This window comes from Ambystoma mexicanum, chromosome 11, assembly GCF_040938575.1.
Source record: "Ambystoma mexicanum isolate Mex_15411 chromosome 11, UKY_AmexF1_1, whole genome shotgun sequence".
Taxonomy (NCBI): Eukaryota; Metazoa; Chordata; class Amphibia; order Caudata; family Ambystomatidae; genus Ambystoma; species Ambystoma mexicanum.
The window spans coordinates 722,581,923-722,597,507 of record NC_090934.1 but is presented as its reverse complement, the minus strand read 5'-3'; the positions used below and the strand labels follow the sequence as shown (position 1 = coordinate 722,597,507).

Here is a 15,585-nt window from a genome sequence, read left to right as displayed (position 1 = left end):
ACTCTTAAGGGCCCACAACCACAAGAAGTGCACTATCCACAGCTGAGACGTCCACCTGGCAACTGACATTCTCCTACCCTAAGAATTGAACATAATCTTCTTCCCCTTCTCTCTGCTCCATAAACCAATCCCTGCACCGTTTCTTTATTCAATTCCTTTCTTAGGACTAGCACTAGAAAATACAACAAAGACAAGTGACTATAGTAGCAAACGAATGGATTCACAAATGGTTCTCTGGCACACAAAGTAAGGTAAGAAACGCAGGAAGGATTTGGTGGTTAATGCAGAAATGTGAGGCTTTTTAGGTTTCACAAACCGGTGGGAATGCAAAGGTGAACAATTTTATGTGTTGTATTTCTGGGGAGGGGGATTAAAAGCAAGGTAAAAGAAACAAATGGAAGATTTCACACAAGGCACAGTAGGAAAAATACATAGCTACATTGGATTAGGAATACAAAAGAGAAAATATATATATTTTGTAATTTTTGGGGAGACAGTAAAAGCAGGAAAAGTAAGGTCAGATGCACATTTGGTGTTCAATTGCTATGCGGTTAAGTAAGGGTAAAAAAGCACCATTGTTCAAGAGGGCTTTACATACACACACACACACACACAAATAAACAAATGTTGGCAAAAGGGGATTAAAAAGCATTTACAAAAAGAAAAGAAACCACTAACAAAGAAAAATTGTCAAAGGCCTCCAGATTACCACCAAACAACTCTAATTTGCAAATCAAGTTGTGGGCATGCCTTGAATATAATTTCATTCATAGTCTAACAAAAAACAGAAAGAGAAAGTCAAACGGAGTTGGAGCTTTTCTAGGACCCTTTGCTGCCCAAAGTGCACAAATCTATCCCTTGGTATTCAGCTTGAACTGCAAACAAGGGAAGTGGAGCCTCGCCCTGTCTTATTTATTGGTGTACTAGTTCAAAGTTTGCATCTCCTTTGAGATGGACAGTTTAGGATGCCAATACTATTACGCAATATTTATTGGTACTATTCCCCTTCCATCCCTGTTTTCATGCTTAATCATTACCGATTAAGCATATACGATGTAGATCTTTCCTTCCTCTTCTAGATTGGTTTTCCTTAATGTATTCCATATCAGAGTATTTTGCAATGTCAGTAGGTCCTCACATTGAGGACTAAGGTTTTTCAGCATGTTTCATTCCATTTTAATCTATAGCCCTGTACTGATTTGGACCAGCGCTTTGTTTTTAAGGATTGAAGTCTAGCTGTGATTCATAAGAATATGAGAGTTTCAAGATCTGCTTGGGGCTGTGGTATCAAAGTACAAATCTGCAGAGGAATAACCGTTGCTGTTCTTTGATGCGGTATCACATGGAGAGAGGGAACAGGAACCATGTGCGGGACAGGGAGACAGGATGTCAATTGAAATGTAATGACACATATTCCAGGACCAGCAAGCTTACAGGGAATGGCCGACTGCTCCAGGGATGGTCTGATCAGGAATAAGAGTACAGACAAGAGGGTTGAGTCTTGGTAGTGAGGGGCGGAGTTACTGGTTCCGGACCAGGGACAGGGGCAGGGAGAAAGGGGAATAGACATCATTAGGTATCATGTTACTTAAGAATTTAGGATAAGGATGTTCTCCCAAGGCTTGCCAATCTGTGTTTCTACCACCACTGTTCGATGGATCACAACGTCTTCTTTTAAATAATATTTCATGCATTGTGAAGGTAATGCTAATCAAAAACTAGACATTTAAATTTAAACATTGCTAAAATTGAGCTAGGGTTTCAAAGAACAAAGTTATAGGACAATGGGAACTGCATGTCATTGCTTGAACATAATTTGAATTTCGAAGTTATTTTAAAACATGTTGTGTGTCCCATTTCTGATCATCTGAGAAAGGAACATTGGAATACTATGTTTTAGCATCTACACATCTCTTTCCCTGTACGAGAAGGACTAAGCAGCTGGAAGTGTAAGCATAACCCTGTGGAGAAAGTCAGTTACTATGTCAACTATAAGAACACAACTATTTGGATAGATCTATTGGCACGAACTTTGCAAGGCCTCGCTAGGGCTGGTTCTCCAATGTTTTCAACATCTCATTACTTCAAGAGGTTAAAGGCCTAGATGACCACAGTTTATGAATTTTCAACAGATCACTTAAATCCTGGGTACTGCTGACAATTGCAAGCCTGTGATGCATTTTCTTTTAAACAGTTTAGTCTGGTGTGCAATTTCTTTCATAAGAAGAACAAGACCACTTCACATGCAATAAAGTCCCGTTTTCATTCTTGGAGGATTAACAACTTTTCGGTTTCATCAAGCCTTTTCTCATCCTTCTACTCTGTGCCCAACATAAAAAGTGTTTGATTGCATTCACCAGCCCCTAATGTTACAAGACCATGGCATAATGTCTAAAAAGATACTACCCCATGGACTCCCCAAAACCTTTTGCAACTACCCGTGTCACTTACCCATAATCCGTCTGCACGTCCAAGTAAACTATTTTAAATACAGAAATTGCTATCTTGTAGTAGATCACGGTGGACCCTCTGTGTCCTTGTTCCCTGCAATTGAGGTGTGATGTTTCTGGGATTATCCACGGCAGAGAGGAAACCTTACCAGTCAGAAGGATCTACAGACACCCATTTGACTGTGAAACTTGTTTCCCATGTTTATCGAATTTTGAATACAGGAAACCTGCATTTAAAGGTTTCAAAATGTCAAGTTTAAATATATCTTTAGTAGAATAACATGTGAGCAGTGCCAAAGTCATGCAAGAGAGGTTGCCATATATCCGACACACATTCAATATTTGATATGTCGACGTCAGTAGCCAAAAAAATCAATGCTACTGGGAAAAAAGGGACGTGAAGAACAAATGATTTGGTTAAAGTCAATAAGTAGTCAGATCTGATTGAGATCTCACAACTGTGATCAATCCCAATAAATACTTACCTGAATGTGCCAATCACTTCTGCACCATTCTGCGAACAAGCATGTCTGGAACGCAGACAGACACTAACATGGCTGCATGTAACCGCCACTGAGTGAGGAACATGAGTGGAGAAAGAACTGGCTGGAGCCAGGGTCGTGACTCATACAATGCTTGTGAAGATTGCACGGGACTAGGACTTGACCAGGGATTAGAAGAGCCGCACTGGATTTTTCCAGAGGGAATTTGAAGGTATTATACAACATGCATAATAATTACCATTGCAAAAGAGTGCATTTTAGTATTGATGGGATGAAGGCACATGCATGCTTAGCAGTAATGGCACAAAAGGTAAATGTGGGTAGGCAACGAGCCAGAACTGGCACTGGGTCAATAGGTAAACAAGCTAGTGGTAATCTGGGCTATGGATTGGCCTTTATAAAAAAAGAGGGTGGTCTGCCAAGCCAATCTATGAAAAAATGAACTTTGAATCCATGTACTACCTCGTATTTTGTCATGACAATGAAGAGATGTGGCATTTGAACCGAGTATGGGCTGTGCGCTGAAATATTGCCACAACATTGCCCCCAAAGAGCGTTCTGCTGAGTCTCAAATTAGTAGCAGATATAAGTGAATTTATTGTGTGCTCTCCTTTAGCTTATTGTTTGTGAATGGTCATAATTCAAGCCTTATATGATCAACCAATCAACTTCTGTGTACATTCCATGTACAAGTGTTTTCATATATTGATACATTTCCATAACTATTTTGAATGAATATTACTGATAAGTGAATTCAAAGATGTTTCAGAAGTTATCTTGGTGGGTGAAGCACTTTCTGAGGTGATCTGTGCTCACGTGCAAGCCTAGTGATGTATCCAGAATTTCTCAAAAGGGTGGGCCTCTAATATGTAGAGTTCTGCCATGAGAATGGGAGGCAGTGGTGTATCTATGGGTGGGCAACATGGGCACACACCCAGGGCCCCCACCTTGGGAGGGGGCCCCACAAGACCGTCTGTTTCAAAGAAGTGAGTGCCCCTATTGTTTACAAAAAAACATTAACATGCCATGATTTTGTATCATTGTTTTTATTTTTTTATTTATTTGACTCAACTGTTTACAACAATGTTTGTAAGTCTGAAGAGGAGATTCCACTTTCATCCTTCCTCAACATTAAAACAAACTAACGCTAAGCATATAAAGTGTCAAGTTTCTTCACTTTCATTCATTCCCTTACACAAGGTTTCTTAGTTAATGAAACTGGCTGCTAGTAGCAGTTATTTATCCTTCAGGTATGCGTGTTTCCGGGCACTCGAACCACCTCCAGGTCGATGTTCTGCAGAAATTGTGCTACTGCTATTACAAATTCCGTACTTTTGCCGCTCATTAGACGGCTCCACCAGATTTCAATTCACCCTGTAATGTGCTCGATCTTCACTGCAGTACATACTCTATGTTCTTTCACTGCAGCACAAGTCATGTTTAGTTTTCATTTGTCAGTGGTGAATAGATTGTCTGTGCAATAACCAAAGTTGAAATACAAAATAATACATTTGAATGCCACTCGTGTACAGAGGATAGATCACTGTGTTAAGCACTTGTTGCTGAGATCCGGATTCCCCAGTACTAAAGTCTGGCTCTGCTGAGGGAGCCTTTTCTTTTACTGAGATTAGTAAACATGAGTGTATATTACATGGTGATAGCAAAGCCTGCTGTGCTACAGAAGACACACCAGCACCAGGGAGCACTACTTCTAAAACTAACATAGCATCAGTGTAGTGCAGGTCTAGCGCTGTGTTCCTCAAATCAGGTAAGAAGACCACAGTGTTGTTCATTGAAGGGGATTATTTATTTTATATTATTTAACTACACGCCGATAACTCAACAGGCATCAGGGCGTGGAGCGCAAACACTCAAGACAAACATAATGCACGGGACAATAGAGGGACCATAGACGGGGTAAAGTAGTCAGATTTGGTTTATTCAAATAAGTGAGTTTTCAAACCTTTTCGAAAGAATAAAAGATTACTTTTAAAATGCAAATCTGATGGAAGGGTGTTCCAAGCCAAAGAGGCTACGTGAGAGAAGGATTTGCCATTTCTTGTCATGTTCTTGGCACGAGGGCATGTTAGTAACATGGCTTTACTAGATCCCAGCTTTCTGCTCTGCTGATGGAGGATGATTCTCTCTTTCAGATAGGCTGGAGCTATGGTATAAATGGCTTTACTAGATCCCAGCTTTCTGCTCTGCTGATGGAGGATGATTCTCTCTTTCAGATAAGCTGGAGCTATGGTATAAATGGCTTTACTAGATCCCAGCTTTCTGCTCTGCTGATGGAGGATGATTCTCTCTTTCAGATAAGCTGGAGCTATGGTATAAATGGCTTTACTAGATCCCAGCTTTCTGCTCTGCTGATGGAGGATGATTCTCTTTCAGATAAGCTGGAGCTATGGTATAAATGGCTTTACGAGATCCCAGCTTTCTGCTCTGCTGATGGAGGATGATTCTCTCTTTCAGATAAGCTGGAGCTATGGTATAAATGGCTTTACTAGATCTCAGCTTTCTGCTCTGCTGATGGAGGATGATTCTCTCTTTTAGATAAGCTGGAGCTTTCTGCTCTGCTGATGGAGGATGATTCCCTCTTTCAGATAAGCTGGAGCTATGGTATAAATGGCTTTACTAGATCCCAGCTTTCTGCTCTGCTGATGGAGGATGATTCTCTCTTTCAGATAAGATGGAGCTATGGTATAAATGGCTTTACTAGATCCCAGCTTTCTGCTATGCTGATGGAGGATGATTCTCTCTTTCAGATAAGCTGGAGCTATGGTATAAATGGCTTTACTAGATCCCAGCTTTCTGCTCTGCTGATGGAGGATGATTCTCTCTTTCAGATAAGCTGGAGCTATGGTATAAATGGCTTTACTAGATCCAAGCTTTCTGCTCTGCTGATGGAGGATGATTCTCTCTTTTAGATAAGCTGGAGCTATGGTATAAATGGCTTTACTAGATCCCAGCTTTCTGCTCTGCTGATGGAGGATGATTCTCTCTTTTAGATAAGCTGGAGCTATGGTATAAATGGCTTTACTAGATCCCAGCTTTCTGCTCTGCTGATGGAGGATGATTCTCTTTTTTAGATAAGCTGGAGCTATGGTATAAATGGCTTTGTGCAGAAAGAATAGCATCTTAAAAAGTATTCTAGCTCTGATTGGCAGCCAATGGAGAGAGGTTCGACGTTCAATAATGTGTTCTCCTCGTGGCACTTGCTTTATGATGCGGCCGCATCATTTTGTACTATTTGAAAGGCATGCAGGTCTATTGTTGAGGCTTCTATCTGAGTTTAGGCAGAGAACAACAATTTTATCCTGAACAAATCATTTAGTGGTGTGCTATCTTCTGTGAAAAGGTTTGCCGTCTCATATTCATGCGTTTTTGATGAGCCCATTGGCTGGCTGCTCTTTTTCATATAGGTCTCTTGAGTGGAAGGAGTACTAAATATAGATTTGACCAAATGTCGCAGGCCTCTGGCTAGTGTATTCTCAGGCCTGCTCATTTCACAAGAAAACAGTGTTTTTTTGTACAATTTCGAATATTGTTCTGCCCATCACAGATAATGAGCCACAAGTCTGTGTGTTGGGTGTATTTAACGCTTTGAAACAACAGTCAAACCTAGATGACATTTTAAGTTAAAGTTAAAGGCACTTGTTATACTCAATTCTTTGTATTTCATTAGACATAAAAAATGAAGCTATGATCATGCGCCTTTTGTATTTTTTAGGTGATGAAATAAAAAAAATTACAAATTATTATTACTTGCTGGAACGAGAAAGGCAGACAGACTTTGCTCAAATCCCAGCTTCACCTCTTAAAGAGTGTGATCGCAGGCAACTCACTCAGTCTCATCGTGCCTTACAAGTCAAAATTGCAGATGCTAAACCTTTCAAAACTGTCAGCCCCAAAAAGTGATTTAGTTATTAGGGTATGCTCCTCAAGAAAGTATCACTTAAGGATTAAGTGGCTATAATATGCTTCATATATAATTATAGTGACCATTGATATCCTGTGCACCACAAAGTAATTGACACACTAATGAATGGCAAAGCTACTTGAAAACCATGGCCCTCTTCTACTCTCAGTCTTTGTCCATATATAAATTCCCCTCCCTGCTATATTCTATTTGGTAGTAACTATCTATGATTTGCAAGGAATAAAATAAGCAGTGTTGCATAGAAATTTCCTATGCAATTCTGTAGGTTTGCTAATTAAATTGACACTTGTGTAGCACAGTTAGCTATTTGAATTATCCTGTTGAATGGAAGCTCACCTTGCATTCCTCTCTTGTCCTCACGGCTCTCTCCACCCTCTGTTCTCAGTTGTTCAGTGCAAGTACAAAGGGGCCAATGGAGAGATAGTGCAGCCGTATCTGTCAGGATATTATTAATTCACCCTCCTCTTCTATTGCATTTCCTCCTTCGCCCAAACCTCTAACTTTCCTGTCAGACTTTGTTCCTGTGTCCAACTCTGATGGTTGACACCTGTTGGTCAAAGTCCACCCAACAGCAGCCCATTCGGACCCTATCCCATCGGCTCTCATTCCGTTAATCTATCCTTCTTTCTTGCCTTTTCTTGTTTCATTCTTTAATACTTGTCTCTCCACAGCTACTTTTCCTACTGCGTTCAAACATGCTATCATCAGTTCTATTCTAAAAAAAAACTCAGCCAATCCTCCTATTGTCTCTAATTTCCACCACATTTCTCTTCTTCCCTACTTATCTAAGCTCCTGGAGTATCTGGTCTATTCCCAGATCTCTTCTTTTGTTAATGAATGATCTCTTCTTCCTCATCTTCAGTCGGATTTCATCCCCGTTACTCCACTGACACTGCGTTAATGTATGTTCTTAACTCTCTTCTGTCTGCTCACCACTCTAAACATTCTTCTTTTCTCATTCTTCTTGATTTATCAGCTGCTTTTGACACTGTTGATCACTCTTTACTTCTTGATTCTCTTTCTTCTTTTGGTTTCAGGGGTTCTGTGTTCTTTCCTAGTTCTCTTCTTATCTTTTTAACAGAACATTTTCAGTTTTGCGGGGTGGAAAAACTTTGTCACCTCTTCCCCTCGAGCACAGTGTTCCCCTAGGTTCTGTCTTGGGTTCATTTATATTCTCACATTATACTTCATTACTTGCTCCTGTGATTACTTCCTTTGGAATCTCTCATCACTTTTATGCTGATGACACACAACTTTTCCCATCCTTCTCATCCTTCACAACTGAAATTCACCACACTCTCTCTTCTTCTCTCTCTGCCATTAAATCTTGGATGTCATTGCACTTTCTTACCTTGAATGCACCCCCCGTGAAATATGTATTTAACACTATTTTGAAAACAGTTGATATCACTTACAGGCAAGGGTCATCTTGTCCTCCTGAAGTTGATAAATACCCTGTCTGACGCAACACCATATTAAGCAATAAGCCTGAGGCCGTGACCTTCCTTTAACATTTATGTTTTTGATTTTATGAGGTTCTATTTTTCCCTGCCAATTCTTTTTCTCCGCCACCACCTATTTCTTGTCCACTCTCTATCCTTTCTATTCCCCCTACTGCGCGAAATCTTGGTCTTTATTTGGATTCTAATCTTTCTTTTACCCATCATATTTCTCTCACATCCTGGTCTTGCTGCTTCCATCTGTATAACACCTGCAAAGTTCCTTCCTTTCCTACCTTTCATGCAACTAAACTGCTAATTTCTTCTCTTATTTTTTCTCGACTTTTCTATTGTTCTGTTACACTTTTTGGCATCACTTCTTCTCGTCTTGCTCCTTTGAAATCTATATACCACTCCTCGGTCCGCTTACTTTGTCTTCTGTCCTATCAAGATTCCATTTCAGCATCACTTGTTTCTCTTTGTTGATTACCTTTTCACTCTCAACTTAAATTTCATTTTCTCTGCCTAGTCTTTAAATCTCTCTATGGGTTAGCTCCAGACTATCTGGGTGCTCTCAAGGCCTTTTACACTCCTTCTCGATCTCTTCGTTCCTTGTGTCTTTTCAAGTTGACTATTCCTCATCCACCCTGCGCTCAGTCTTGCTTTCTTTCTTTGCAGCTTCTTGCTCCTCTTCACTGGAACACTCTTCCTCTATCTCTTTGATCTATTACTGTCCATTCTCTTTTTTGAGTCTCCTTGAAAAATCCTCTACTCCCTTGTCCATGATTGTTTGCTTTGAGAACTGATATTTGAACCATGCTCATATTTTCATATTTTTTGTACTGTTGTTTTTAATATTCTGTGCAGTGCTTTGGCAAAAGCGCTATATAAACTCTAATAAAATACAACTACAAATACAGTAATAATCTCCCCCACACTTAAAACTGTCATAAGCCTGCGTGGGCGTGCTAGGCAAGATTCTTTATTGTTTAAATAATTTCAAACCAGTAATCTAACTATATTCTTTTTGGCAAAGACCAGTATTTAACTTTCTTTTTTTTAAAGACAATCTTGCAATTCCATTAAACAAAAAATTAAATTGTTGCATAATTGCAACATTGCTACTGTAAAATTGAATTGGATCCATGCTTTTCAGTAAAGTTTAGAATAGTGTATCTGAATATCACACGGCCACATGCTTTTAATGGCAAACCTGATTCTGTGACCTGCTAGTTGCATTAATCTGTGCAACTGGTGCTCAACCCATGAGCACATCCCAAACTCCTTCAATTCCTAGCTTAGCACCATGTTGCTTTATACTAGCTAGCCTGAAATCGACGGGGCCGCAGACTACAATATTCCACTTATTGTGCCAAGTTGTCTGCCTGCTACACCACCTACTCTGCTTAGTCTCTTACTTTCTTTCCTCTTACATAATGAATAAACAAAGCTGATGTTTACGCAAAGTGTAAGATGCAAAGTAGTGATCAATAGTTTCATCCAGTCTGTACAGCTATAGATCTACTGCAATCCCATACACTGTAGTTGGCCTCAAGAGCTCGCTTTACTCTATATATTAGCACCTGCATGCGAGAGATGGACAATCCAGAGGCTGAGAACGCAAAAGGTGAATCCGCAAGTAGCCGCACGCATGTCGTGCTAGCCCACTGTGCCTCTTCTCAGCCCTCACCCTATCCTTGGAGGCAGTCCCAGTGGCCGATTCGCCACTGGAGTGCAACACCCCCACATCCCCTCCCTGCCCACTGACTTGCGCACCTCCAGATCCTTGTCATAGGCATTTCCAATCGCGGACATTTGTAATACCCTTTCAGCAGAATCATGAACTGCGCAATGCCTAGTAACCTTAAAAACAACAAAAAAGGATCAGAACCCGAGAGGGCAGCTCTGAGTGCCAACAGTGATAACTGCCACTTTCATGGGTGCACAGGCCTGGGGTGCTGCACTTGAGTCTACCTGTCTCGGGGCAAGGGCTGTTAGCAGGCCTGCCCCCCAACCCCCGTGAAATATGTATTTAACACTATCTTGAAAACAGTTGATATCACTTACAGGCAAGGGCCATCTTGTCCTCCTGAAGTTGATAATTACCCCGTCTGACGCAACACCATACTAAGCAATAAGCCTGAGGCCGTGACTTTCGTTTAACATTTTAGTTTTTGATTTTATGACACTTCTGAACTTCATACAATGATGGGTCATGCATACAATATAAATCGGTCTTTAATTTTTGGGAACTACTGCTTGAGTGCGGCTATAACCTCGACTGCTTGTCAGTCTTTGTTTCCATAATATATATATATATGTTCAGAGAAAAAACTTTGTTAAATGTATGTTATGGTTACGTTGCATTAATGACCTATGAAATTCAGTGACAAAACTTTACTAAAGGGACGTTATGGTTACAAGTAAAACCGAAAACCCCCAGAAATTCACCAGTTATGTTAAGCTAAGCAACCATAACTCACACCACCACCGTGCACTGTTAAAACTAACACCCAGGACATCAAAGATGACAGATGCTGCTAACTTTCACATTTTACAAACTAATCTCACTGAATGTCTAACTTCAGCCATCCACAAACATGCTGTATTGTTACCCATTTTATGCCATTGGCACAAATAACCTATGGCGACATTAAAAATATTAGCTGAAAATTGCTAATCAAATAGTTTGTTTTGATAATCAAGAGCATTTTAATTAGAATCTCTGTTGAGCACCTTCACATTATGTGAGGCTTGTTATACTTTTGTCTATGCTAGAAAGTGTGTAGCAATTGTATATTGCTATTGATATCCGTTCTGCCTCTCTACTGAAGCATGTTCAACCTCCTTGTGGTACAAAAGTATCCTGTACCTATGCCACAACAGAAGTACTCCCGTCCAGGAATGCTAATTTTGCAACACCCATTTCCTATTTTGCTAGTGGGTCGCTGTGGAGTGAGTGTGACGTAGGTCTATTGGAGAATAAAGGCAATGAAATGCAATAAGGTCTCTGTAACAGTGGTTAGTTAGCAAAGCTAAAGCCATACCTGATACGCCAAGAAATTGTGCACCAGATCGAGGGTGGCCAAATGAATTCGACAGACACCACATATTAATTGTGCCCCAGCCATCATAATGCGTGCCATTGGTACATTGTACTGTTCAATTTAATGAAATGCTATTACACCCTTCTGTTTTTACTAGGAGAGAAAAAAACAATTCCACCATACTGTTTTTTCTTTCCATCCATGCCCGTTGGGTTCGCTAACAGATCTTGATACTTGTGCACTGGCCTTGAGATACCATCTACATATTCTGGTTCCTCCGTGAATGCTTCCAGAACTGGCGATATGAGCAACAGTAAATGGAACCATAATTATCCTGCAAGTATAGACATTTTTGTGTTTGTGATAATTCATGGCGACGTCACGGCACTTTATCCAAATGATTTGTGGAAAAAATCTGATTGAAAGTAGTTTTAGTATGTACAGAGGGTGTGTATGAATATTTAAGGGGGTGGAGCAAGGCAAAATTAAATATTTTAAGCTCCATCTCTGATTATTTTTTGTACAGGGCCTACTCGTCTACTGTAAAGCAGAGTGACTTGGTCGCATGTACTTATGAGCTTAATTTATCTGATGCCAGAGGTGTCCAGTCCCTTCATAAGCTATATTTGAAGTTATTTATAATCTCCATTTAAGGCCATTTTGTAATACTGGGTTAGTAATAACATGTAATTGTCCCTCTGGAGGTACTGTCTGTCGGCATGCGTGTGTCAAGAACTGACTTTACCAATCAAAGGATCCTTCCAGAATCCATTGGCAATAGTACTCCCAACTGGTGAACTTTCATCCAGATGATGCTCCAGCCACAAAACGCAGGTTTGTCCGCTCATATTTCCAGTGATCATAAGCAACACCCACCATACATATCCAACTGTAAAATGCAGGTGAAGAATTGTCAGACGGAAGAAATAAATGTGAAACACATCACATTCTACTGTCGCAGTTGTCGGAGTAAAGACTAAACATTTGCTCTCGTGCCACAGTTTTGCTGATACCTTATTTTGGTCTTGCAACAAAATGACCCACAGCATACCAGGAAGACGTCCGACATTTGAATTTTCACCGATTCATACCGACATACCAAATACTTTATTTTAACCTTAGACTTCACTATTCATTGAAACATGGTTGCCCGCAAAACAGGCTTCGCTCGCATTGCAGGCTGCAAAAGATGGTAGACAATGGATCATTGACATCAAATGCCAGCTCTTTATCTACAGTGGCCAATTTTCACGGTGCCATGTTAAAAAGAAACACAAATTACTGTGTCAACTGCTACTTTTTATTTCCTGGAGAAAGGAGATCTTTGGAAAAATGATTCAATAAAGATGTGTGAAAGGCAGTGTTGGTATGCATTACAGGAAAGAGCGTCATTCGCATTTCGATTGCGACACATGATTGCGTAAATGCATGGAGTATGTTTTTCTCTGTCAGTCGCATGTGACAGTAGGTGGGCGTGCTACAGTGTTGCTGTTAGATCATTTGAAATTAATTTACCCTGGTGTGACCTGCCATTACAACGAAGATGGCTCTGGCAAACCAGGGTGGATCGCAGTCTTGACAGCATGGAAAGGTCAGTGATGCTCCATCAAAACACAGAATACATCGCTATGAGGTGCGGAGCGGGTGCACTGAACATTGATCAGGAAACATTCAGAGGTGTGACCATCTCTTCAAACCAATAAGGTATTCTGTGTTCACGGTAGTACATGCAGTTTGTACATCCATTATAGCCCAAGTTGAGTGGCATTTTCACCTTTTTAGCGACTATATTGATCAGGTGAAATAATCAAGTTGAAATGGATACTGATCAGAAAATTCCAAGGCGGTTCACAAGATCGCTCAGAGTGTTAAGCACTTGTTGCAAAGATCGGTGCTCGTGCCAGGTCTTAATTGCAAATCCTGGCAAGGCAGACTCAGCCTCTCAGAGGTTGATACATGTGTGTAAATACACTTTAGTGATAGTAAAATTAACTGTGCCACAAAACAACTTACCTGCACCAGAAAGTACTAGTTCCAAAACTAACACAGAATCAGTATCAGAGAGTACTAGAGCGCCATTCACATTTCGATTGTGACACATTATTGCATGAATTCATATTGTATGTTTTGCTCTGGCAGTCGCATGTGGCAACAGCATGTGTGAGCGCTACGGTTTTGCCTTGAGATCATCTTAACTAAATTTGGGTGTGACATTCCATAGAACAAGATGATGGTGACAAAACACTAAACACGCGTCTTTCAACAATACCTGCTGCAGGAATAAGAATCCCTCTCTCCCTCCACCAACAGTGCTGCATTACTGTATACATTCTGGCACAATCCTGTTGTAAAGTGCTCCACTGCTCTTAAGCAAGTTTCGCAGTATAAGCAATAAAATAAGAGAGAATTCACTCCAAACAAGGATTGCAAAAACTGGCAGTCATTCTGAAAGAATAGCCTAATGCCTTGTGGAGTGTGGTGATTCGGTAGCCAGATTGTAGACAGTTCAACAACCAAAGTGTCGAGGCTCATATGCTGGCTGGCTTTGCCACCTGATACAGTGAACCTTTACTGATCGCCATATCCCACGGTGTAGCACAGATCTTTATGCAGGGATAAGGTTTGCCATCTCAAGTTCTGGTTGTCTTGTTCAGCACATTGCCTGCTCATCTTTTCATACATGTTATTTGAGTGGAAGGGGGGTCCTAGACCAACGAAATCTCACTTCGATCTTGTGAGTTTATTTTTAGGTCAGCTATTTTTCTTCATTCGTTTATTGCTTGGCAGTATACATTCTCAAAGACATTGCAATTTCAACATTAGTTTGCACTGTATTTGACAATGGTATAAACAGGAATCATGCAATTGCTACGCAATACGCTGTCAGCATGGTGCAAATTTCAAGGGCCTGCAACAAGCTACGCCGCTCCCATCGATCAGGCAGGCAATACAGCGATTTGAGCAGTGACCCCGGTCATAGGTAACAATCAAGACCAGGAGGGTGCATCAACATGGGAACTGTTCAATAAGTAGGTAGCGTGGATATATACAACTCTTCAGTATCGTTGGCCCATGTGACATCTGAGAGCGAGCTATCAGTCGATGGTGGTGTTCTGGGAGTCCAGCTTTCGAGCATACAGCATTTTGCCAGAAGGCAACATAAGTTAATGAATCTGCACTGAGCAATAAGCAGGCCAAAGATGCATAGCTGAGGGTTAGGTTCCAGGATACGCCCTACTATCGCTGAGAGCGCGTCACATACACCCTTACAGAAGGAGTGCAATGCAGCGCATGCCCAAAGCGTGTGTATGTAGTCTTCTGCCTCAGCGGTGCATCTAGGGCAACGGCCTTTACGGTTTGCATCTATTTGCATCACTTTTGCAAGTGTGTAATAAAGCCTATGCAGTACCTTGAATTGTAAGATACGAAATCGGGAGTTAAGAAAAATAGTGCCCGTTAGCGCGCACACAGCGCACCAATCATCTGTAATTTCAATTTTCAGGTGCAGTCCCCATTTTTCGCTCAAAGGACTTGTGGTTGTAAGAGCGGCCTCCTGGAGTGTGTAATGTAGAAACTATGTGACGTCATCCTTGCGAGTGAATAATGTAGGTAAGCAGAGGGTCCTCTGTTGGCTCTCTGGGGAAATGGGGCCATTTTGCTCAGCCTGCTGTGTGTATTCTATAGTAATGCAGCCTGAATCGTGGTGCGAGCTGAGAATAGTGTTATGAAAACCCTGTCGAAGTACACATGCCGCAACATATTAAACTTTTCACCCTGCCAGCTGGCCTGTTGTAGCCCTATCTATGGAGGGCAGGATGCTGGGTGAGCGCCACAACCGTAGGGGCTGGTTGTATGGCGCAACGAAGCCAGTCAGCCGGGGTATTTCCCGCCACGCCAGTAATGTGGTCGGGGGAGGGTAACATTTACAAAGGTCCATGTACGTGTGTGATATGAGAAGAGTGCAACTATTGCATGTGCCGGCCGTCATACGCTCGATTTGCACATGAGGTGGTGGGTGGGTGGTTTCAAAACCAATGCAATGCATAGTGTGCTTGGGCTGCAATCCAATACAACTCGAAATGTGGAGCCTTAAACCACCCCATCTGCGTATGGTTTGGTGAAATGAATCCCTTTGTTCCTCACAGCACCAGAGGACCAGAGTGCCTAAGGACTGGGATAGAGTGTTATGTATGGAGGGAAAAT

General features: G+C 41.2%; 1 protein-coding gene across 9 annotated transcripts in view; it reads right to left on the bottom strand.

The window, feature by feature from the left end:
• PPFIBP2 (PPFIA binding protein 2) overlaps positions 1 to 15,585 on the bottom strand; it is a 1,806,653-nt gene that overhangs the window by 1,237,021 nt on the left and 554,047 nt on the right. The window lies entirely within an intron of this gene.